Source organism: Cavia porcellus, unplaced genomic scaffold (genome assembly GCF_034190915.1).
Source record: "Cavia porcellus strain 051 isolate PalLab524CR breed Dunkin Hartley unplaced genomic scaffold, mCavPor4.1 scaffold_2, whole genome shotgun sequence".
In the NCBI taxonomy this organism is placed as follows: domain Eukaryota; kingdom Metazoa; phylum Chordata; class Mammalia; order Rodentia; family Caviidae; genus Cavia; species Cavia porcellus.
Window position 1 is genome coordinate 2964011 of NW_026947485.1, and position 24714 is coordinate 2988724.

A 24714-nucleotide genomic window follows, 5' to 3' on the forward strand; every position below is an offset into this window, starting at 1 on the left:
CCCAGCTGGGTGTGCAGAGCTAGAGGGCTGGTTGTTGGCACTGGAAAGCCCCTAGGAGCAAATGTATGCATCTGTACTCATAGGGATTCTTCCTTTGATGATATATGTGGACTCATTTCCCAACATTCTAGGTTTGAAATATCAAAAATAGGTAGGCATCCAGTCCTATGGGTGCAGCACTAGCTTGGAGAGCACCCATTATTATGGAGGCCTTTCTCAGAGTTAACACACATTGACCAAGGAGAGGTTTGCTAAGCTAGTTTCCAGGATGGAAAATCACTGAATGTCAGCCTTCACGTTCACTTCAACCAAATTACTTGAATAAGATGAACATTTTCACTTCTCTTTCAAGTTTCCTCTGTTCGGGTTTTCCTTCTCCTCTGCTTTCTCTGGCTTCTGATAGATTGGATCCATAACTGGCCACAGAAGAGTCCAGCTAGAGGCTCAGGAAATGGGCTGTGTCATCTGACTTAATCCTCACAGCAATTCTTAGAGGTATACATTACTCTAGAAATTTTTAGATGAGAAAGAGAGTATATTTAACCTCCCTACACTTCTCTTAGTAAATGGAAGCTCAGGTAAACCAGGGCCCTCTTGACATTCTGCAAAACTATGAGCCTCTCTCAAGAGCTAATCTGCACCCGTTCCCTTCTTTGCTAAACAAGGAGCTTCTCTTCCCTGCTCTCTGGTGCAATAACAGGTCTCTGCTGCTCTGGTGAGCCTCTGCTATGTGATTGGCTTTGTTTTATGATGCACAGCCATAGTTGTTGCAAAACTGTTGCAAAAAAACATTAGAACACCTGAAACAGGAATGGAATGCTAAAACTCATTTCCACATCTAGGACCAAAATATCGCAGACAGGATATGAACTGTGGGTGGATTTAGACCGGGCTATTTTTACAAATATTAGGCTCCAAAATAGGGGATAATGTTCATATTGCCAGGGGCAGGGAGAAATTATCCAGTTAGAGCATCATCGAAAAGCAATGAAATTCTCAAAATGACACTCACTTAACAAAGCAAGCATTAAACAAAAGCAAGCATTGGATCTGTGCTCTAGGACGGGTATACAAAAAGATAGAGAGGGGACTGAAATGCGTTCTTTTCCCTCTGGGATCTCTACACTTAATGATTCAGGAAAATAAGTAAGAGCACAGAGGCAAAGCAAGGCGAGTGCGGTGAGGAGCTGAAAGGCCAATGCCAAGCCAGTCACAACGCAGGAACCCTGCTACAAAGCAATAGTGGAAGGATTTTGTTAACCTAAGGACAGGCATTTCTTTCTGGCTCGGGGGAGCTGCTGAACGGTGGGCAGCCTGCAGGAGCAGTGTAACACTACACTGAAGCAGAGTCCAGCTTCAGCAAAGTCAATGGTTGAAGCAGTTTTCTGTTCTTAGTGTATAATTTGAGGTGGTTATTGGGCCCTGGAGGATTATCCCACCATAACAGGTCTAGAGGCTGAGTGGGGGCCCAGAGGCAGCGGCAGCTCCTGCTGACCGAATTCTAAAGCTTACTGTTTAGATCTTCCCTCGGGAGTCAAATTCCAAGCATCAGCACTACCTCAAGGCTGTAGCACATTAAACTTACTTAAGTGAGAAGCAGCACAGGTGTATCTCGAGCTATAAAGATAGGAAACAAACTCCTAATAGTAAAGAGGTGGACCAGTGCCATTTCTTTGTGTTGTGTGATGTCTGGGAACCCCTTAGGGTGTCAAGAATTAGGTAAGAACGTCCACACACTGGACTGTCCCATTTTAATTGACAGGTAGAGCTTATATTTAGGAGTTTAAATTTTGTCAATATATTTTGTCTTCTCTATCACAATTTAATCTGATGACTAATCTGATTTTAAGACATATTTCATATATCCTAGTTATTTACATGTTTAACTACTAGCTTGAATGAGATTGATATTGAGCCAATTTTTATGGGACAAAGAATCTTTCAGTTATAAAATTATAATAAAGGCAGACATCATTTATTTTCGAAGTTCTGGAATGAAGGAGTCCCTTTAAGCTGCTGTTCATGTTAAGCTTGATCTTTACTTTGTTTGTCTAAGGGAAGATGAAAGCGGGTCACTCCAGGCATGCCACTCTGTCAACAGAGTTTTCAGCACCCCTCCTAATTTACAGCTCTCCAGTGGGAGCTGAGAGGACACAGGTGGCCGTGGTGGACATGCCCATGATTTACCCTCCCGCTGCCATGCGGTCACACAGGTTCCACTCAGCAGCCAGCTCTGAGGGGACCCTGTTCCCTCTGCACTTCTTTTATGGGGGGAGGGTTAGGGCTAGTGGAAGCTGCCCTTCAGGTTGGCACTGAAAGAGTTTATCTCCCACAGAGTAAAGGAGCGCCTCTGAGTCATCAAGGTTAGCTAGGTAGCTAGCAGAAACAGGAAGAGGTAAAGACAAAGTATAAAAGCAAAAATGCCTACAAAATAACTATAAGAATCTTTTAACTTTAGAAATTGTAACATCCTATAGTACACTCTTGCTTTTTTCTGAGTCTAGCCATAAAATTCTGATGTTTATTTCTGAAGGAGGCAACTGTGGGGAATTGACTGATTACTTTCTTTATTACCTCCCGGGAAAGTAACAGGAACACATCAGCAAACACTTTTGTGGACTAACCTCAGTGAAATATGGCAAACGCTCAGGAAAAGAACAAATTTAATCTGTTTTCCACGTATCAGAAGAATTAAAATTAATCAAGCAAGACATTATAAACTGCTGTCGCCATTAATCTATATTAAAAACACTTAGCTCCCTATAGATTCATGATTGGATATAAGTTAATTTAATAATTAGGAACATGATACAGGCCAGTTCCCAGCTCTGTGTGATCAGCTAGCCCTGAAAGCTGCATGTGCTCAGAGGCAGGCGTTCTGAGGATACTCTGTGAGCCTTTCAAAAACAGCGCCACAAAACCAAAAGCAAGTAAAGAGCTGTTGCAGGAGACAATGCTCCAACTATCACTGAGTTCACAGCACAGTTTGGGACGGAATTAAACGTCTTAAATAAGTAAAACCAAAGAGCCCCCTGTCAACCTTCCCTTTGAATTGTTTCTCACTCACCCCCACACACGCTGCCCTGAGGGAATCCCCTCATGGAGATCACCGTGTGCCAACCTCCCGGCAGGATGTAACAGCTTCCTTTGCCCAAGAGAAAGCTGGCCAGCAGGGAGGTCGGGCACCTGAGCTCCGGGGCCTGGGTCTGCTGTCTGGCTCTGCAGAGCCCTGGGGAGTGGAAGCTTCATCCTGTTTCCTCATTGGTACGTGGAAATAATTACATAGCTCATAGGTGTACTCTGGGTGACGACCAGAGAGCAAAGTGACCGGGCACACAGGGAAAACATTTGGACAGGGGTTGGAGCACAACTAGCAGTGTATGATGCTTGCCACAAAACGGGAACGGACACATACACACACACCCAACACACACACACACACACACACACACACACACACACACACGCAACCTCATGTGCAAGCATCCTCTCTGCACCTCTCGTCAAATCTTCTTGGGCATCTTTCCTGGAAAGGTCATCCCGTCCCTTCCCTCTGTCCTAAGCCCTATCTCACGGCAGCCGCCTGTCCCCTGGTCATCCCCACAGGGAGTACGCAGGCTCCATCCCTGTTCCTCCAAACCTCAGTTCCTTCATCTCCACCCAGTGCGATCCTCACACGCCAAACACATGTTACCGAACCTGTTTCTTCTGAACAAAAGATCTTCTGTAACCCAGTGTGCTTGTGAGTAAGGAAGGAGAAATAACATTTGTGATAACGTAGGCAATGTTTGCTACCATTAACGTGATGCATTATTTATTTTCAGAATGGCCATCATATAACAATGACCAAATTGAATTTATGAATACATTAGCATGTGTTAATTCAGGGCCATAATTAAACATAAGGCCTGGAAATGGTCTCACTTACCTGTTCGGGAAATGTAGTGCATGGAGCTCATAATTAGAATTTTCAGTTAAGTTCCAGGTCCAGGGACTTGTAGGTAGGTAATATATGAACAAGTGCTCGTTAGTCATGTGTTTACAAGAACCAGATCATAGAAATACACATATCTATACAAGCTTATTACAAGTGTAGTGTTTGATAAGTGTTTTCTTGTAGACAGACAGATACCCCAGATTCACTGAAGATATAGTCATTCTCCACAAAAGTTCAGTAAATAATGAAAAGTCAGAATATTTAGCAAGATAAACAGAAAGAAAGCAATTGTATTGCCCCGGAGATTAACTTTTTTCCTTGTTCCCTTGACCACACACTCTGTCCATGTGTTTGCCTTTTTATCTGTTTGTCTGGCTGGCTATCTTGAGCTGCATGAGAAAAAACTCCATCAACCTCCACACCTCCGACGACCATTTTCAATTCATGCTCTTTTGTGAGTTCCTATCATCTGAATCTCTACTGATCTAATAATCTTTGCATTCTGAGACTTCTCACCCACGACGACCTAGGAAAACCTGTCAGTGTGGGTGCAGACTCGAGGGGCAGAGCCAACCCCCACAGGTGAGGACACAGCCCCCCTTAGCCTCTGGGGTGCCTCAGGAAGGTGCTCCAGGAACCCACCACCGCCCCGTGTGCGGAGGGAGGAGCAGAGGCTGAGGGGAGAAGCTGGGAGCCCCAAAGCTGCAGCCAGCGCCTCAGCTTCCAGGAGGACGCAGAGGGTGACACCCCCAGCCCAACCCATTCCACCACCACACACCCCTTTAAATCCGGGCCACCATATAAGGAAAAAAATGTAAACAAGAGAGCTTTTGGGGGAGATTCAAAATGTTTCCGCCTCAGGGCCATATTTGGCTTCTTAAATTAGTCTGTTCTCTTAAAATCACTCACTATTTTAAAGCTTTTGAAAAGAGGGAGGAAAAAAGTAAGCAATGAATGGGAGAGCATGATCTTACATGTTTCTTTGTTGTCTGTCTTCCCAGAAGTAAATTTCTATTTTCAGAAGTGTTTTCTTGTAAGATTCATGAATCCTTCTGACCGCATTGAGGAAAGATTTCGTGACGTTCTTTATGACTAACAATAATATATCACGTTGTCATGACTATGCGATTAATTTAGTATTCCAAAATTTTTCAATTTTGTTCATCCATATTTTGCTTTAGCTCACTGCCTTATTTGAATATATATATTTGAATATATATAATGCATTTGTTGAAAATTAAAAATTAAGAATGAATAGTAAGAATAATTATAGCTTTGAAATCTACAATAAATATTAATGATCAAGACTATATATTTCTTCCAAATGACAATGTGAGCTTCAAGATTTTAAAAATCTAATTTTAAGGGACAAATCTAATTTTAGGGGACTTAGCCTAGTGGCATAAGCACCTGCCTTGCAAGTGCATGGTCGTGAGTTCCATCCCAATACCAATTTTTAAAAATCTAATTTTATGATGTATTTTTTAAAGAAATTAAAACCAAGCAAAATAAAACAGGATAAAGTCATTCAAAACAAACCAGTGTGACATAAGACTTCAAAACAATACAAAATCAAGCACAAGCTGAGAGAACCAGGAGATTGGCCTTCACCCTCAGGGAGCCGCCATCAGAAGGCTCCTTCCTGTCGGCAGCCAGCAGGAGCAGGACACACAGCCAGGTAAGCCCTGTGCATCCGTAGGCCACCATTGGAGGTCCTTGGTTCCCTCAGGCAGCCATCACCCACTAGCAGAATCAGACAAACACATGCCTGTGTGGCTGCCACCATCCTGGGAGTCCCAGTGTAGACACACAGGCTGAGAGAAGCAGCCCCACCTCCGTGCACCCCTCATCATCAACAAAGCCACAGTGTAGCTGCATAGCTCTGGAGAAGCCTGCTCCACACCCTGATACCTCCCTGTAAATCTGGAATTAGAGGAACCCAGGTGCCTGTCTCATCCCTCTACACTGCCCAGGGGCAGCTAACACAGGAAGTGCCTGGGGCCCCACAACCAGCTTATTGGGAGGAACCCAGGGGTATGTCAAGATGAAGGAGCAAAAGGCAAAATGAGACCTCCAGCCCACACAGAGTAAGTCTGGGATACACGTCATGGAAGAAAACGGAAGTCACACACCTGAAATCTCTGAGAGGACAGCAACTGAAGTAAGGAAACAACTTCGTGAGATTGTAAAAGCAGTCAAATCAGAAATAATGTCTCAGGTAAAAGAAGAAATCACAAACATAATGAAGGAATTATGCAGCAGGTCTAAAGAAGACAGACAAAAATGAGGACTGTAGGAAAAGGATGGAAACTTTGAACGGATGCAGAAAGGAATTACAATGCATGAAATAGATCCAAAGAGAGATACAGGAAATTAAAAATTCAATTGAAAGCTGGCAAAACTGCTTGAAAGAGACTAAAGATAGATTTTCAAACCTAGATTATAGCTAGTTATCATAAAAGGAAAGATCTCTTAAAAATAACAAGGAATCAGGAAATAACAATTCAATGGCTGCAAGATGATGCAAAGAAGCATAACTTAAAAGATGATAGGTGTTGATGAAGACGCAGGGGTCAACACAAATGAAATTAAAAGGACTTTCACAGAAGTAACAGGAGAACACTTCCCAAACATGGGAAATGGGCTGAAATGCAGACGAGTGAGGTATATAAGACTCCAAGTAGCCATATCCAAAGTAAATCCACACCCAGACATATATTAACCAAGATCCCAGAAATTCAGCACAATAGCAGAGTATTTAAAGCTGTTAGAGAAAAGAGACAGATCACCTACAAAGGAAAACCAATCGGAATCACAACAGACTTATCAACATAAATCATCAAATCAAGAAGAGTTTGGAGTGAAGTGTTTCAAACCCTGAAAGAAAACAACTTCCAACCCAGATTTATCTACCCAGGAAAACTCTTGGGAGAATGACAGTATGCAATATAGCAAATATGGAGAATTTCTTTCTATCTTGTCTTGGAAGGTCAGTATTTTTTTCACTGTTTTGCTTTGTTCTGATTAATTGTTTTTTGCTCTATTCCATATTCTGTTTTGATTGGTTTTATAGTGTCTGTTTTGGGTTTGATTTTGCTATACCTGATTGAACGGACAACTATTGTGAAGATAACAAAATATACTATGGTATCTATTATTGTTATCCCAGTATCCTGCTCTAAAGTTCTGTACCAGTTTTGCTGCATTGCCTTGATTGGCTTTGTTCTGGCTTGTTTTGTTGTATGTTACTATCTTTAAAATTAAAAATAAAAAAATATTAAAAAAGAAAACTATCTTTCAAAATTGATAGAAAAATAAGATACATCCATGATAAAGAACTGAAGGAATTCATGACTACCAAACCAACCCTACAGAGAGTGCTGAAGGATACTCTAGAGAAAAATAAAGCTATTCAAGGAACAGCAGCAGAGGAGGATCACCAAACAAGACAGGCAATTGAACGAAAGGAAAAAGTGGAGGACCAACAACAGGAGGACAGCAGGGCAGAGACAAACCAATGTATGCTGGTTGTAAGGATTAATGTAGATGGCTTCAGGTCAGCAATAAAAAGAAACACAGGGAGGGTGGATCAAGAAACAAGATCCACCGGTACACTGTATACCAGAAACACATCTAAGGAAATTCATAGACTGAAAATCAAAGGAGAGAAAACAACTGTTCCATGTGATAGGAGACCAAAAAAAAGAAAGCAAGAGTAACTTGCCCATCAACTACAGAATGGGTAAGAAAGACATGGGATTTTGATGCAGTGGAAAGCTACCCAGATATAAAGTAGACTAATCTCAAGGATCCTTTAGGTAAATGGACACAACTGGGGATCATGTTCAAGACCGAAAAAATTCAAACTCATACATGTGAACCATAATATAAGAAACAGAAGGAGTTAACTGGATCCAAAAGCCAAATAGTTAATAAAGAGCAAAGGGGAGGGAATATCTGGGAGGGAAAGCTGGAAACCACTGTCAATTTCTTATTGTCTTATCTTGAACTCTTGCATTGTTTACACTATTTTGTTAGCTTTGGCTTTGTTCTGTCTTGTTTTTTATGCTGTCAGATGGTAGGGGCAACTATTTTGAATCTAATGGGATATTTTATGGTAACCATGGTTTCCTATTATATTTCTTTGAAGTCTCATAATGCTTTCATTTATTTGTTTGGTTGGTTTTATTCTGTTTTGCTTGATTTTATTATGTGTTAATGGTATGAATAGCTATTTTGAAGAAAACAAGACATTATGGTAGGGGCTGGGGGCTTAGCTCAGCGGTGTAAGTGCCTGCTTGGCACACGCGAGGTTGTGAGTTCGATCCCCAGCACTAAAAAAAAAAGACATTATGGTAGCCAGTGCTATTTACTATCTTCTTGCTTTAAAGTCCTACCATGCTTTTGTTCTTCTGTTTTGATTGGTTCTATCCTGTTGTGGTTTGTTTGATTTTATTATATGTGATGGTATAGACAAATTTTTTGAGGAAAATGAGATCTTATAGTAGCCATTGTTCGCTTCCTATTGTTTGGTTTTGAAGTCCTGGACTTCTTTCATTCTTTTGAATGGTTTTACACTATATTGTTAGGTTGTCTGGTTGTGAAGTGCTGTGCTGCTTGCATTGTTCTGTTCTGATTTGCTTTGTTCTGTTCTCTTTTCTTTTATTCTCTTTAAAATAAAAAATGCTTAAAAAACAATATGAAATAAACAATGGGTACCATAATGCTTCTTGTTGACTTCAAATATAGCTGCAGATACCTTCAGACACAGTAAAAAGCAAATAAAGCAGAAACTGAACAAATAAAAACAAAATAATGAATTCGATAAAGGACCTCAAGACAAGCTGATAGTAAATCCAAAATGGCTACCATAATATATCTGGTTATCTTTGAAACAGCTGCCCATCCTATCAGATATAAAAAATAAATAAAAAAAGAAATAAAACCAACCCAACAAAGCAATGAAAATGATACAAGACTTCAAAACAAGATAATGGGGAATCAACAATGGCCACCACCTCCAGAAGGAGCTCCCCCATAGAAGCTACACTGCATATAGTTATCCTCTGAACAGATGATCAGACAACCTACCAGCTTTAGACCTGCAAAGTCAGTAAAACACTAAACACTACAGCATTAAATTGTACTTTACCTCAGTAGCCATCATCACAGCTTGTGTTTCTCCAGGTCAGCCCGTCACTTACGATGGGGGTAGGGAGAGGTTGGCAAGCCGGAAGGGGCTGGGGTCTGGCTCTCCTCACTGTGGCCTGTGGGTGTGCTGATTCACAAGGAGGACTTGCTTCTTGGTCACATCTTGTTCTCTTCCCCATACAAACATGAAGGCTACCACAACTATTTTCTACTAATATAAAAGCACCATATAAAATAAATGAATCTAAATAACTGGTCAATTCAGACTGAAGGATGGCATTATATTTAAATATAAACCACCCAGAGGATAGTGCCTTGCTGGACACAGCACTTAGAAGTCACAACTGTCTACACAAATGCTTCTGTGAAATACGGCATAAAATTCCACACAGTATTTGTTTCTGCTCAAGCTAGCTCAGATCACTGAGCCGCCAAGCAGTTGTTCTGCCCAGCAGCAGGCGGTGCTTCATCTTTTGATTAAAGGGACTGGTGCAGGGGTCTTGCTCTTTTTCTCTCACAGTATGAGAAATAAGAATCTGGGAATAACCCAACCTCAAACCCACAACATCTGTAAGACGAATTCAGTACAGATATTTATTGAGAAGCTACCTTGTGTCAAGAAGAACATTGCATGAACAGGGCTGAAAACACTAGCATGTGTTCCCTGCTTAAAAACCACTGTCATCTAGGAAACACCTAAGCAAGGACAGAGCCCCAAAGGCAGTGACTAGATGCAAATGGCTTGCCAGACAATAAGACATATACACACAGAGAGACAGACAGACAATACAAAGAGTGATTCTTCAATATAGAATGCAATTAGCTACTCCATGGATTTTTCCAGAATCCATCTGTCCTAACACACTTGGGTACATGAAGTGGTCTGAAGGGGCTTGTGCATCTTGACAGGGTAACCGCAATTTGCAAAATCAAGCAGCATCGCATGGCTGCAGAATAGGGTACCGGGCCAATTGTTTTAGTTTACTCAACAATAAAAAAAGTTAATTTTGACAATTCTCCATGAGAAAATAAGAGATACTACTGAAGTTTATAAATATATGTGAAAATACAATTATCACACCACTCTTCCGTTAAACCCAAAATTGTTTCATGGGCGGTGGCTAAGCTCAGTAGTGCTATGTTCAGCGTGAGAACCTGGTGAATGACGGGGGCTGACGCATCAGCTCCATAAGCAGGGAGCCTGGTGATGCAAGGCAGGGTGCCTGTGAGTTTCGCTGTAGCTGAGAGGGTTTTCACCTTGTACTTACATTAGAAAATGCAAGCAATCCTTTCATTTCTGTTGTGGTCAGGGGTTACAAGGAGAACAATTACATAACAATACAGGACACATAATTTTTTGCATTGTTTTGTAAGTCATCCAAGCATTAATTACAAGAAGTGCAGGAGATCTGTTCACACACTGAAGACTTAGAGAATCCAGCCAACGGCCTGAACCCCACCTCAATGTCCTGCCTGAGTCCAGCTGAAGACCCAGAGCCCACGACAATGCTTCCCACAAATCCAACTGGAGGCCGAGAGCCCATGATAATGACTCATGCAAGTCTGTTTCACAGATCTATGCTGGGAAGGCCCAAAGGTCTAAGGTGAAAGCTAGAAAGGCTGCACCAGCAGAATGAAGGATCTGCGCCAGCAAGTGGAGGGCGCTGCACTGCAGTGAAGAAGCGACACTCACAATAAGGACCAGGACTGCCCCAGAAAGGACCATAGCCATCTCAGCAACAGCAAGGTCCTGAGCTCCTCCAATGATGAGCACAGTGGAGTTCATATCAGGGAAGCCTGTGTGACCGCTTCTCCAGGAGAACCAACAGCTCCAAACAGCACCACTGAGGAGAACCCACAACGCTCCTCTTGCTCGCCAGGCCTCCTTTTTATGCTGGCAACAGTCCCCAGGTGAACCATCCACGCTCGGCACCACGCTGACTAAATTCAGCTGGTGTTAACGGTGATGCTCTGTTTTCAACCCACCACACCTTCCTTGGGTTATCTGGAAAATTATGCAGCCCAGGCTGTGAAAATATTCCTAGAGTTATGAAACATTTGCCCTATTTGATTTCAATAAAGATCTAATTTTTTAAAGTATATGAAAGCACAACTATACATTTATACATTATCATGCTCAAAATTCTAGTGAAGTAGTAATTATACTGCATTATTAAGTATGGTTATGTAGCAAGCCTCCTCTACAATTGATCTAAAATATGTTCAAATGTTAGCAATAGGGGAGCTAAATTATTTTCACTGCTTTTTTAGTGGGAACACATATGCGATCCACTTATATCTAAAATGGGTAATGAATGGTAACTTACATAAAATGACCTGGAATTGGCTCCCCCTAGAATAAGTTCACAAGAAATGCTATCAATTAAACAGGTAAATCAAGACTATGCCCAGTTAACTTCATTTACCCAGCTGGGCTCAGAGGAAGAGGTGGGCAAAAGGGAAGAAAGAGCTTCAGGGTGCAAACGAACCAGGAGGGAGGAGATTGAAAGTGACTGTTTTAGTTCCTTCCTTCTGCACAGTTTCCGTGGATAGTATCAGAAGAAGACATTCAAGTTGCAAAGAAGAAAGAAAGTAGCAACTGATGCAGTGCTGGAGGCTTCGGGGTCTGCCCTGTGCCCCTGCAGTCCCCCTCTTGACAAGTCTGTGACCTCTGCCGGCCTCCACACACAGTCCTCCCTGTGCAACTCCCAGACTGCAGTGCTTGGCGTTTCATTTCGTTTCTATTTAGAATGGCTTGTACATTCTTTTAATTGTTAATTTAGTAAGTATTATATAATGAAGATTTAGCATGGGTGAGACATTGTGGGTATGGTGGTGAGATAGCATCCCGCCTGCTCTCCTGACTTGGGGTTGCACAGTCTGAGGTGGAGGAGGCTGCCATCCAAGGTCATCGACTCCTCCCAAAGGCGACAGAGCAGCTCCTGGATGTCACCTCAGCAGCCCCACCCAGTTGGAGCATCAAACATGGCGCCTTCCCAAGCACTGGAGGTCGCCCTGAGCCCTGATGGGAAAGTCCTCATGAAGATAAAGGAGTGCAGAGACTCCCAAGATACCTCGAAGGAGAGAATTAGTTCACCAAGTTAAAAGAAACTCAATGGTTTGAACCAAAACAGGAAGAAAATGGGTGTCATGAATCAACACAGCAGGCACGAGGTGGAAAAATCAGGGGTACAGGAGACACCTTAGGCAGCAGCCACCCCAGGGTGCCGCACAGGACAATACTGCGACCCCAGGTGTGTAGGTGGCAAATCTGGGCCCAAGTGAGAACTGGGTGGACCAGATGAGGACCACAGAGACAAGACGGAGCTAATTCACAGCGTCAGACCGTCTCCATGCCCTGTGTGCTGCAGACAGGAGGGAGAGAGCAGACAGGCGAGCTATTCAGGAGCTGTGTCGTGGAAACTGTAGGAAGGGAGCCTGCGAATATCCAGACACAGGAATGTGGAGTTCGATTGCTGCTATGCACGATGGGGAGTTCTGGGAAGGGATCTGGGCCTGAGAGATACTGATTTGTGATAAAGGGCCCCAGTAGGACAATTGAAGTCACTGCAGTGAAGAAAATTTTAGAACAAGACGAAAAATAAGCAAAATATAGAGTCATGATGTGCCTGACCATTTAATGGCTAAATATAAGAGGAAAAGCCAAAAAAATAAAAAAGAAAGAAAGAAAAAGGAAAGAAACAAAGACCAAGCCCGTGATTTCATGGAAGATCTAGAAAAAGGCAGCTTAGGGAGGAAACCCATAGAAAACCAGATGACAATATTGACAGACAGTAACTCACAGTTTGAAACACTCTGCACTGATCTGTCTTGTCCATTTCGCAAATGATAGTGTTTATGTGGCGTATGTTGGTCCAGGAAGCCTGGCTGGGGACAGAGAGCTCCATTCCCCTGCGTCACGCAGGAGTTCCATGCCCCGCTGCTTCTGCCCTCCAGCTCACTGCTGTATGTTTGGTCTTCTTTCTTGCAGGATGTCTTTCCAATCCCTAAGTGAAAACAGTTTCTGAAGCTGTTCCCCGAGGGACTGCCACCATCATCCACCCAGTATACTCTTTCAGTTACCTCCTCCTCCACCGCCACCTCCTTCGGGTGACGGAGAGATCTTTCCTCAGGCCATCAGGGTGACTGCACACACACCATCCCTGGGCAGATGAGGTTGGCAGCAGGTTAGTCCTAGGTACCCGTGCCCTGCAGAAAGCAGATGTGACAGCCCTGTGAGCCATTTGTGGTTAGCCAGGGTCAGGGGGAGGCAGACTTTCTGCAACAAGAGGATGAGATGCCCCCAATTCCCATGCGAGAATATTGCCTGGATTGAGTAATTCAGCACCCCTGCAGGGAAACCCAAGTCCACTACAGAGAGACAAGCAGGCTGAGTCGGTCCCTTGATTGGCTGGGGCGAGGGGAGGCGGGGATCCACAGGAGCACAGTGTACAAGGGAACTTGTGGTTAAGCCATTCAAATCCATCTCAAATTCCCCCAGATGCCAAGGGACTCATAATAGTACTGGTCCGCCTGCTCCTCAGCCTTTTCCCCCACTCGCATGGAAGCGCAGAGAAGCATCTACCCCGAAGAGTGTGAGAGCTGACGACTCCTGTTCTCTTCACCGCTTCCCGCAGTGGAAATGGGTCCCACCGAGCACCTCACAGCCGGTTTCCAGCACAGAGGAGAAAGCCTGAGACTCAACAGCATCTCTCTACACCATTGAAGAGCACTTTCAGCTGCCCTCCAGGCATGGCTGTGACACCCTGACAGAAAGCAGGCCCGTGCCGCTGTGAACCTGGTGTGCACAAACTGTCCACAGATTAGTGCAGCGCACTTCTGAGTGGGTCACGGAGATGGGACCTTGAGTCCTATGGCCAGTTCTAGGCCCGTGCCTCTCTGGTACTGTCCCCCGCACCCTGGCCACTTGCTCTGTCATCCTATTCCGCTGTCTTGTTCCTGTGTTGGTGCCTGCTCACCATGGACTGAAGCCCCTGAAACCAGGAGCCAAATCAAACCTCTCCTGCATAAACTGTGTATGCCAGGAATTATGGCAGTGGGAAAGGTGACCAGTACTGACTGACTTAGAAAATGAAATGCAGCTTAAAGGCTTTTGTCTAGCCCCAAGTCTGTGCTGGAGGGAAGATTGGGAAGTGCAGGTTTCTGTGGGAATTACGGGGCACCGTTTAGTAGTTGCCAACCTATCATCCCACATATATTACCTCAAAATCTCTGCTCTATTAGTAAGCTTTCAATGCCTGCATATATAAGCACTATACTCTATTTTCCAAAGCCACTACTTTCTTGAATTTCTGCAGTCTTGATCTTTCTTACCCCCGATTCATTTCCATGATTTGCACTTAAGTGACTGTGTCGCTGCCTTCAGAACTCGGTGCAGGGAGTGATTGGCTGTGTGGTGAGATGTGGAGATGGAGAAGAGGAATTCAGTGTTCCAGGGTCACACTGTGTGCAGTGAAATACTAAAGAAATGCTTGAGTCTGGAAAGCAGAGAAGGGGAAGGATTTGAAGATTGTCCCTTGCAGATGGTAGTAAAAAGCACACGGATCCATGAATCCTCAGTTGGCCTTGAGAAGACAGCCCAGTGCTCTAGAACATGAGTGAGTGCCTTGATCTGGGTGTGCTGAGCAACCATGAACCAAGAATTCCAATGTTGACATAATTCCCAAAACGATTGTTTGCTTCCTTGGCCTGACAGGGAAAGTGTAGCATTTAATCACAAATTTAAAATCAGGAGAGAAATATGTTCCCACTCAGTCTTGAAAAATATGCTCTGCAAGTTGGAATATTAAAATAACACTTTACAAATTTGTTCCCTGCTTTGCATTTGCGATATGTGCACAGAACTTCAAACATAATGTATTTCTAAGACCCAGTTTAAAAAGGAACTGTGGGAGTTCACTGAGCACCCCCACTACTCATAAGGCAAAGGAAACAAGCAAAAGTGTCACTCCACACTTTGTTTTGAACAAGTTAACTAAACATTACATGAGCAGATTAGAGAAGCAATGGCCTTATTTAGCTGAGTAATTGCCCACTCGGAATCCCCAAAGATCAGTTATAGTAACATGAACTAGAAGATTTCCACTAAGAGTCGTAAATGAGTCGCTAAAAGGTCATGTTTTTATACGCTAAAAACCCTGGAAAGAATAATATTAATGTTGACTCCTGGGCCATGCCCACACTGGCCCAGGGAAAGGTATTCCCCTGCAGAGTACCCTCCTTTGGAGTCCAAATTCCTCTAACCCTGCTTCACAGGCGACACTGAAAACACTTTCAGTGTTCTGTGATTTAATGATTTAAAGACAAGCCTGTGTCGAGTTCATGCGGCGGCAGCGGAGGCCCTGCTTAGTGCCTGGCTGCTGATGTTGGCCGGTTAGCTCAGGAGGCAGAAGGCCTCCCAGGTCTGCCACTCTAGGATTCTGGCTTTGTGGTTGTTTTCTTCCTTTAATCTGGCAATGTGAACGTTAACAAGGGTGGGACATCCTCACTATTTCTAGCAGCTAAACTGATGTGGTCACTTGCGTTTGCAAAACTGCTAAGCAGTTTGCTATTACCAAAGAATAGGGAATTTTACTTCTCAGGAAATATTCTAGAACACTGAAGATATTATGACCTTAATAAAACTAGATCTGATCATTGTTATTGTAGCAGAATTCATGTCTCAGCTACCTACACTATAAAGTGATGTAAGGAGAAAAAAAGAATAGAGACTTGTTCGGTTCAGGCTCCAGCTCCCCACCGTGAATGTGGTCATTGTGTGCTGCACACATGTGCTAGCAAAACAGTGTAAAAATAAAAATAAAATGATGTAATAAATTACATCGCATGAATTAGGCATTATAAAAGTCAAAAGCAAACAGGGATAAAAATACAACCTTTCACTTACAAAGATGAAAACAGAAACCCTATCACTGTTCAGTTTTGATACATGCAAAATCATGTATGCAAAAATGTAATGTGTAGGTGGTGATTCTCTTAGAACTGGGTTGAAGCGATTCTTCCTTTTATTTTTCTTAAATGTTAATAAGTGATTTTACACATTTCAAATTTTTATTTGTTAGACTTTTTCCTGACATATTAAAAAAGCTGAATCACAGAATTGTTTGGTTTATGGCCATGAAATTGTAAGACTAATATTTTTTTTTTTTTTTTGCCTTTTTCCTTTTTATCAGTACTGGGGATCGAACTCACGACTGCCTGCTTACAAGGCAGGCACTTATGCCACTGAGCTAAATCCCCAGCCCCAGTAAGACTAATATTTTAGGACTTAGGGCCCAAAAGTAAGTAATTATTTTAGATTGAAGAAGAGAGGTACATTTACAGATTTTCAATGTTAGCAAAAAAATGTTTATCCACACAGGTGTGTGTTTGTGTGCGTGTGTGTGTATGTGCGCATGCGTGTGTGTGTGCACGTGTGTGTGTAAATAAAAACAATATAATTGTGACTCTAGACACAACATTGGAAAGGCAATGAGGACTTTTTTTGGTTGATCCTAAAGTCAAAGTTATTAAATTTGTTTTTTTTTTTAATGCAATACTTAAAATCAGATATGCCAACCAAGAAAGAAAAAAATATTCAAAATTCTGAGTCCATAAACTGAAGACATCTTTTAAAAATCCTCTTGTAGGGGGCTGGAGATTTAGCTCAGCGGCATAAGCACTTGCTTTGCAAGCAGGCAGTTGTGAGTTCGATTACTGGTACCGAAAAAGACAAAAAAAAAAAAGAAAAAGACAAAAAAATCCTCTTGTAGGAGGATGAGTCCATAAGTTGAAGACATCTTTTTAAAAATCCTTTTGTAAGAGCAAAGTATAAATTTCTTGCACCAATCTCCAATTAAGTTTTACAATCAGAATCCCTTGGGAGAGAGAAGAGCTCAGTGCCGCTTGAATCACTCCAATCCTCTATGTGAGTCACCATGGAAACGGACTCCTAGGTGCAGTACTGGCCTGGCGCAGGGCAAGTGAGCAAGGCTCAGCATGGCTGGTTCAGCGGAGACATTACCAAAGCATCAACAGAACTCTCAGACATTGGCTTGAAGAGTCCAAATGTAGAACTTTAAATGTTGGCTGGAAAGCACAACAGAAACCAAAAAGTTTGAGCAGTTTTAGAGCTGGAAAGATGCTAATTAGCAATTTCTTCCCTCTCACTTCTCAGACCACAGAGTTAAGCTCAGAGTTAAGCAGAAGTAACATACAACCAACAACCATCCCAGGAAGGTACTCACAGCCGTGTTCCTCAAGACTTTGGAACCTGGTGTCATCCAGCATCTGCTTTGATTTTGCCAAATCCAGCACTGTTATGGGTTACATCAAAGTGTCTTGGAAAGGCCTCATGTGCAGGTAGGCAGGGCTTTGGGAGGTGATTGGGTGACTGGACCATGGCGGCCACACAACTGACTTGCTGTCCGGAAGCCGTAGCTAGCCAGAGGTGGTGGTCACCGGCATATGACCAGGAAGTTTGTCTCCTGCTCTCTTCTCTCTGCTTCCTGGCAACCATGATGTGAGCAGGTTTCCTCTGTCCAGCCCTTCCTTCCATCGGGCCACTTCTGTGTGCAAGCCTGGTGGATGTGGACTGAAAATTAAGAGACAAAATAAGCCTCTCCTCCTTAATTTCTGGATTTGGGTTCTCCCAGTCATGATGACAAAGGAAATCACTTCATTATGACTATTGTTACTTATTTCTTGTAATGAAGTCATAGGGCCAAGAAGCTATGGAAACTACTTATGTATGTGTGTGTTCACCCTAGGCATTTTCCCACTTATAAAATCTAAAGTTATACAAGACGGGTCCGTGTAATATTGTTTCCTCCAATGCAAGGAGATCAAACTATAACACAAGCAAAATATTCAGACAGAATGCTGACAGACTGAACAAAGAAATGGAAATGTATGTCTCTAGAAAAATGGAGAAGTTTCAACTTTAAGAACTGTAGGAAATGTTGTCATTTCAATGATAATGCATGAGGAGTAAAGAGGGTGCGTCTTTAAAATCAGTCCCGTTCAGGAGGGGTCCACTATGTTATACACTGAATATTACTGACTGCATTTAACAAGGTATTACCATCAAAGAGAACAACTCCAGAACAAATAAGCCATTTTGGAAGAATTAAAGTGGAACAAAAAATACTGCAATTCTATGAGCCTTCTGGAATTGGAAAAAAAGCAGCTGCACTTGATGATAGAATTTTACAGGACTGAATAACAAACACCCAGTAAAATGTCTCAGATGAATCCAGTAAATCAAGACTAAAGTCACAAAGGCTATGTATGGTCTTCCATTCATTTTTCCATAAGGAGGTGGCTAGTTTTAAATTAAAAGAGAAGCAAGCTGGTGAAAAACAGTGAAATAAAGAAATTTGAGAAAAACATCTGGAGAAGAACTTTGGGTGTGTGATTGTAGTACTTTCAAAATTAGAATAAAGCAAGTCAGCAGTCTGATGATTTGAGAAATTTAATTGCCTAAAAGCTAGATATTTGAACTACAGGAACTTTTGATTATTTCAGATTGAAAGCAAATAAACAAATAATTAATAATGATGAAACTTGAGAACGCACAACTTCACGCCAGTCCTACACAAGCTCGGAAGGCTCAGTAACCCCAGGAAAGAGTTGCTCTAATACGCTCTTCAGGTATGACCGAGGGACGAAAGGACAAGGCTGAATTTGCAGGAGAAGGTGAATGGAACAAGAAGTCATGTAAGAAATAGATGAGATACTTCTTGCAAGGACGTAAACTGGACCTCAGCAAGGTGCAGCCTGTCTACCATGCATGAGGCTAGGAGCTTCCCACCGTGTGCTCACCTTTCCCACTTACGAATGGAAGTCATTTTCAATGTATTTTATTGATACATTTTATAGTGCATAGTGATTGTATTCATTGCAGGGAATTGGTATTTCTTAGTTCTTTTTTTAAGTATAACTTTTTTTTACATTAAGGAGGGTAAAATTAAACACAACAAAACAGATCATAAGAAAGCAATATAAGAGACATAAGTTTCAAAGCAAGACAACCAGAGATCTTGACTATCTATTACACTGTCTCTTGTTTTCTTCCAAATAGTTGTCCATGTCTTCACATACAGTGAATTCATACAAAACAACATAGTATAAAACTGATCTGAACAGGATAATGAAGGTGTTTAGGTCAACAATGGCTGTCACAGTGTCTCTCATTCTCTTCAAAATAGTTGTCCATACCTTCTCGTATGTTGAAATTAAACAAAACAAGAGACTAAAATCACTCTGAGCAAAGAATAATAGTATTGCTGAATTTCACATCATGATGTTACGGAATCAGCACTAGGTACTTTAGTGTCTCTTTTTATTTCATCATCCATTATATAATCAGTTCTCATAAACTGTTTATAAGTTCTACACACGAATGAGTCTCTACAAATATATCTATCCTTTTGTATTATAGGGAAAAACAAAACAAAGCAAGACAAAACAAAACAAATTCCCTGAAAAACCTGAAATAAGAAAGCCATATAAAACCACAATACAAGGTGATCTACAATGGTTACTATGATGTCTCTTGTTATCTTCAATAGAATTGTCTATATCATCTACCATAGTATAATTGAATATAGCAGTACACAACCATATTAATAAAAATGAAACATTGGAGACATTATAAGACCTTACAAGCAGGTAATAATCAAACCAGAGTGGGTATCCTAGTGAATCTTGTCATCTTCAGTGTAATTGCCTATACTTTTCAGATTTGATACTATCAATCATAACAGATTCAATTAAAATCAGCCAATACAAAACAGCAATCTAACAAGCCAGATTCAAATAAGACCAGTCATAATAGGACAGTGTAAGACATACAGGGCTTCAGATTAAGTTAATAGGAAATTAGGGATTATTACCATACTATATCCTGCTATTCAGGATAGCTGTCTGTGCCCTCAAATGTAGCACAAATAGACAAACTGGAACAGAATATAATCCATCTAAACAGAATAGTGAGAGTAATGTGGATTTTAAATCCCGATACACTGCTAACAATATCCTCTGCCTTCCTTTTTTAGACAGGTCCTCCCTTTCACTCCCACAGGGTGCACTGCACGTTTTGGGTCCCACCAACTTCCTCAGTTTTTAGATGGGGGGTCAACCTGCTATTCACCTAAGTGGTTCTGAACCTTCTCGCTCCTGGACTTGATCTCAAGTTGTATTTCTTTACCTACAAAAGCCTCAAGGTTTTCCTTCGTTATAGCTGAATAGCTCTCTCCTGCACAAAAGTATCATGTCCTCCCAACCTATCTGCAGGTGCTGGTCGAGTTGCCTCTATTTCTCTCTGGTTCCCTATCATAGAGTTTTGTTTTCTCATCTTTGACTTTCCGTTCATTAACCCTCTTTTAGGTTGAGTATATTTCCTATTCAGAAATCTTTATGGACCCTAACTCCTGATATACTCTGCTTGTATTTCTTTTTATTAGTGTATCAAGGCCATCTGTGTTAGAGATTATAGCCAACCTTCTCTCCCTCATCTCTGCTATGCTATTTTTCTGCCATTGGTTGTCTACATTTCTCCTTCATTTCATGGTCTGCCCTATTCACTGAGTCCTCTCTGCCACTATTTCTGAAATCCTGGCTTTTTTTTCTCTCTCTCTCTCTCTAGAATATCCTTCAGTATTTTTTGTAGGGTTGGATAGGAGGTTACGAATTCCCCCAGTTCCTCTTTGTCATGGGAGGCATCTTGTTTCTCCATTAATTCTAAGAGACAGTTTTTCAGTGTACATCAATATGGGTTGGAGGTTATTTTCTTTCAGGGCTTGGAATACTTCACTCCAATCTCTTCTTGATTTCATGGTTTGTGTTGAGAAGTCTGCCATGATTTTGATGGGTTTTCCTTTATAGATGATCTGTTTATTTTCTCTGACACCTTTAATATTCTGTTCTTGTTATGAATTTCTGGGATCTTGATTATTATATGTCTGTGTGTAGCTCTGCTTTGGTTGTAAGTGGCTGGAGTTCTATATGCCTCATTTATCTGCATATCATTTCCTTTTCCTGTGCTTGGGAAGTTTTCCTTAATTATTTCTGTGAATAGGCTTTTGTATTTTCTTAGGGTTTATCCCTGCTTCTTCACTCACATTTTTTATTCTTAAGTTGTAGATCCTTTTATTGTCTTCTAGCCTTTGAATTGTTACTGCCTGTTTCCTTGTTATTTTTAAGAGGTCTTTCCTTTCATGATCAGACATTGTAAACCTATCTATAAGTTTTGTTAATCTATTGCTAGTTTTTGTCAGGCAATTTTTCCAGCTTTTGATGGAGTCTTTAATTTCCTGGTACTCTTTTTGAATCTGATTCTAAGTTTTCTTTATATTCTTCATCGAATGTTTCTTTCCTTTTTTGTATTCCTCCATTCTTTTGTCTGTGTCTTCTTGAGAGGTGCTTAGCATTTCTTTTGTTAATCTTCTTATATCTTGCTTTACTTGAATTAATATTTCAGTTTTGAGTTCATCTATGATGTCATGAAAATATCTCTTTGTGTCTGCTGATGCTGTGTCTGATATTGCACGCTTGCTGCCCTCAATCTCTTCTGTATTTACCTCTCCTGTATCCATATTTGCATGGTTGGGGGCTGGAGGCTTTTTCTTATTTCTTTGTCTTGTCATGATTTTGGTTTCTTCCATACAGGTGTATAGTGGAAGTCCCAGCCTCTTTCCTTGTTGGTTATGGTTCTTCTGAAACACGGCTAGGGATTTTTGCCCTCTCCAGTTTGCTCTGGTCATTGAGATGCAAGCAGGAGCAGCACATGCCGGCCCCTCCCCTCCAAGCCAGTCAACCAGCTGGAGCCTTCACTACGTTAGTGTGTGCCACACATATGGAATTGCTTCAGGACAGCTTATTGGGTGCTGGCCAGAGGTGAGACCCAGGCCAAGCAGATCCCACCAATGTGCTCTGGGTAGGGAGCAACCAACTGAAGTCACTGCCAGTCCTAGTTCAGGCCCATACTACCCAATTCCAACATGTCATCCAGTCAGTCGCCCCTTTCCAGTGGGAGAGTCTTATTCCAAGCACTCATCATGGGTCAGTGCAAGTCTCCACACTGGCTCTGTTTTCCACTGGGTTCACCAACCCCTGACTTCAGCGTGATCGCAGCTCCAGCAGTGAGTGTGCCATAATCTCGAGTTTGGGAAGCTCCAGCAAGAGAGCCATGGCTATGAATCTGAGCTGCTTCAATGGTGACACTGCAACCATGCATTTGACCAGCTCTTTTCCCTTTAGTTTCTTTCTGGGTGAAGAGGATCCATCTCCTTCTCTGGTCCTCTCCAGGATGTTTTATTCCAGCATCTGTGCTGTTTCTCTGAGGGAGCCTCTGTATTTTGCTGCTTACTGATCTGCCATCTCTAGCTCCACCCTAAGTATAACTTTTAATAATGGAGTACTGTAAGTCCTCTTTGAAAAGTAAGCTGCTCTACATTTAAGGTTTTTATAAGCTGTTTGGTAATTCCTTCTTTTATTTTCCTATAGAATGAATGATTAAGGCCCTCGGTCAATGAGAAACGTCAAGGACAAATGAACACATGGAGAAATAAAAGGAATGCAGAGCATTGTTCTACCCCCTCTGCTTACCTCCCTCCCCTCCCACATACAATCATACACCATATATATATAATGTGTATGTTTATATTATATATTTCTATTATACATGCTGTTAGTACATGATGATCACATTCCGTGTGGGAACTTGGGTTATACACACAAAAAATGGAGGAATTGTGAGCTGAATGCAAGTGTTAAGTACTTCTACGCTCACAGTTGGGCACAGTGTGTGTGGGCACTGAAGAACAGCTAGAGAGTCTATCATCTTTCACCCCTGTCTTAACCTGAACATATGTTAGGTGTAGACCAGTTAGCAGCAGAGAAGCAGAGTGTTAGTCTCAACTGCATTCAGAGTCGAAGCACATCATCAGCCTCACAGAAATCATTGGGCCTGGAATTATTCTTACTGAAAATTGAAAATTGACTTCAGAGCAGCATTTTAAATGGTTTGAATTAAACTATAAAAATTTACTTCCAGAGCTGGAGATATAGCTCAGCAGCACAGTGCCTGCCTGACAAGCATGAGGTCCTGAGTTTAATTCCTGATACAAAAAAAAGCCAGTAAAAATTAACTTCCACACCTCCACGTTAATGCAATGAGATGAGCATGAACCATTTATAAACTCTTGCTTTGCCAGTGAGTAACGTCTCTTAGAAGCTGTCAAGACAGAAACTTAAAACAATAATATGTCACTCTTTAGAAACCAGAAATGGTGCAGCACTGTTTATTTCCTTGGCAATGTCAGAGACATGTTCCTTGAGTATTTTATAGTCTGACTCAGTATGCACAGCAGTGACATTTGAAGTCAGATTTTTCCTCCACATTTTCCCTCATTTATTTAAATCCGGATATATTTTGCCACCAAAACCAGTTAAAGTTTTCCAGGGATGAATCAGCAGGCACAGACCACAAACCCATGAAGGAAGGTGGTTTGCTGAGTCGCACAAGGGTGACAGAGCCCTGACTCGGTGCAACCCACAAACCCATGGCTCTCCTGTGATTCAGTGCAAGCCTGGAGTGTGGGGAAGAACTGCTGTGGCCCGTGCCCAGACCCCCAGTCCTCCAAAAGGGTACATGGCAAAGGCTCAAAGGAATGAGACAAGCAGCATGATCTTAAGGCTGCAGGAGGAGTGAAATTCTCTGCAGAGCTCATGACTCTGCTAGCCGGCAGGCCAACTGATGCCAGGCAGCCCGTGTTTAATCAGAACAAGCAAGAGTTAGGACAATGGAGGAAACCGGAGCAGGATCTTGGGTGGGGTTTAAGGACCCCTCAGAGCAACAGAGGATGCTAATTATGGAAAACTAGCCAGAAAGTCTCCAGGTGGCCTCAACTATGGCCTACCTTTCCCCCTGAGGTGTCTCCTCCTCAATTCTGCTGTGCCAGGGCCAGGCCACAACCCTGCATGTGTATTCAATGGCTCCAACAGAGAACAGAGAACAAGAAGTTGACACAAACCAATGGCCATTGCCAATCTCAGTGACAGTATATCCTAGGCAGAGACAGGTCTCACCCCACCCTTTCCTTGGGCCTATCCCTGTGGAGTTCAACACATTGGCACAATACACGAAATCAGTTGATTCCTGAGTGCTGAGGTCAGTACCAGCCTTTTCTTTCAGTATGCTCAAGAATGCAAGATTTGCTTTGTCAGTTTCTGAGGATTATGACCGTCCCACAGCCATGTAAGGGTTTGTTGTAGAGGGTGAACCCAGTAAAGACTGAGCACAGTTAGGTGAGTCATGCTGAGGAGGAATCTGGCAATGACAAGTCACCAAAGAAACGCGTCCCCCCAACAGGGGAGAAAGAGCAGTATATAGTGTGGCCTCCAGTGAGCGGTGCTGTGCTCCCCAGCTGGCTGTCACAACCTTTGCAGATTCCCGGAGGATGAGGCTGGCCATGGCCACATCCTCTTGCACATGCACACTGGGTGCCTGCCCTGTTCCCACATAGCAGGCCCGTGGTGGCATCCAAGAACTCCCAGCCCCTCTCCTGCCCGTGCACTCCTAACTCGAGTTTGCATCTTCATCACCAGTGCCCTTCACTGAGGCT

The 24714-nt window shown here is 42.4% G+C and overlaps 1 long non-coding RNA gene across 2 annotated transcripts in view; it reads right to left on the bottom strand.

Annotated features, from left to right (window-relative positions):
* LOC134473313 (uncharacterized) overlaps positions 1-24714 on the bottom strand; it is a 38655-nt gene that overhangs the window by 10528 nt on the left and 3413 nt on the right. The window contains exon 3 of one of the 2 annotated variants that reach the window (XR_010043523.1): positions 16246-17681. The exons of the other annotated variant lie outside the window; for it this stretch is intronic. This is a non-coding gene — a long non-coding RNA (uncharacterized LOC134473313). Of the gene's footprint in view, positions 1-16245; positions 17682-24714 lie in introns of those variants that run through there. 2 annotated transcript variants of the gene reach the window in all.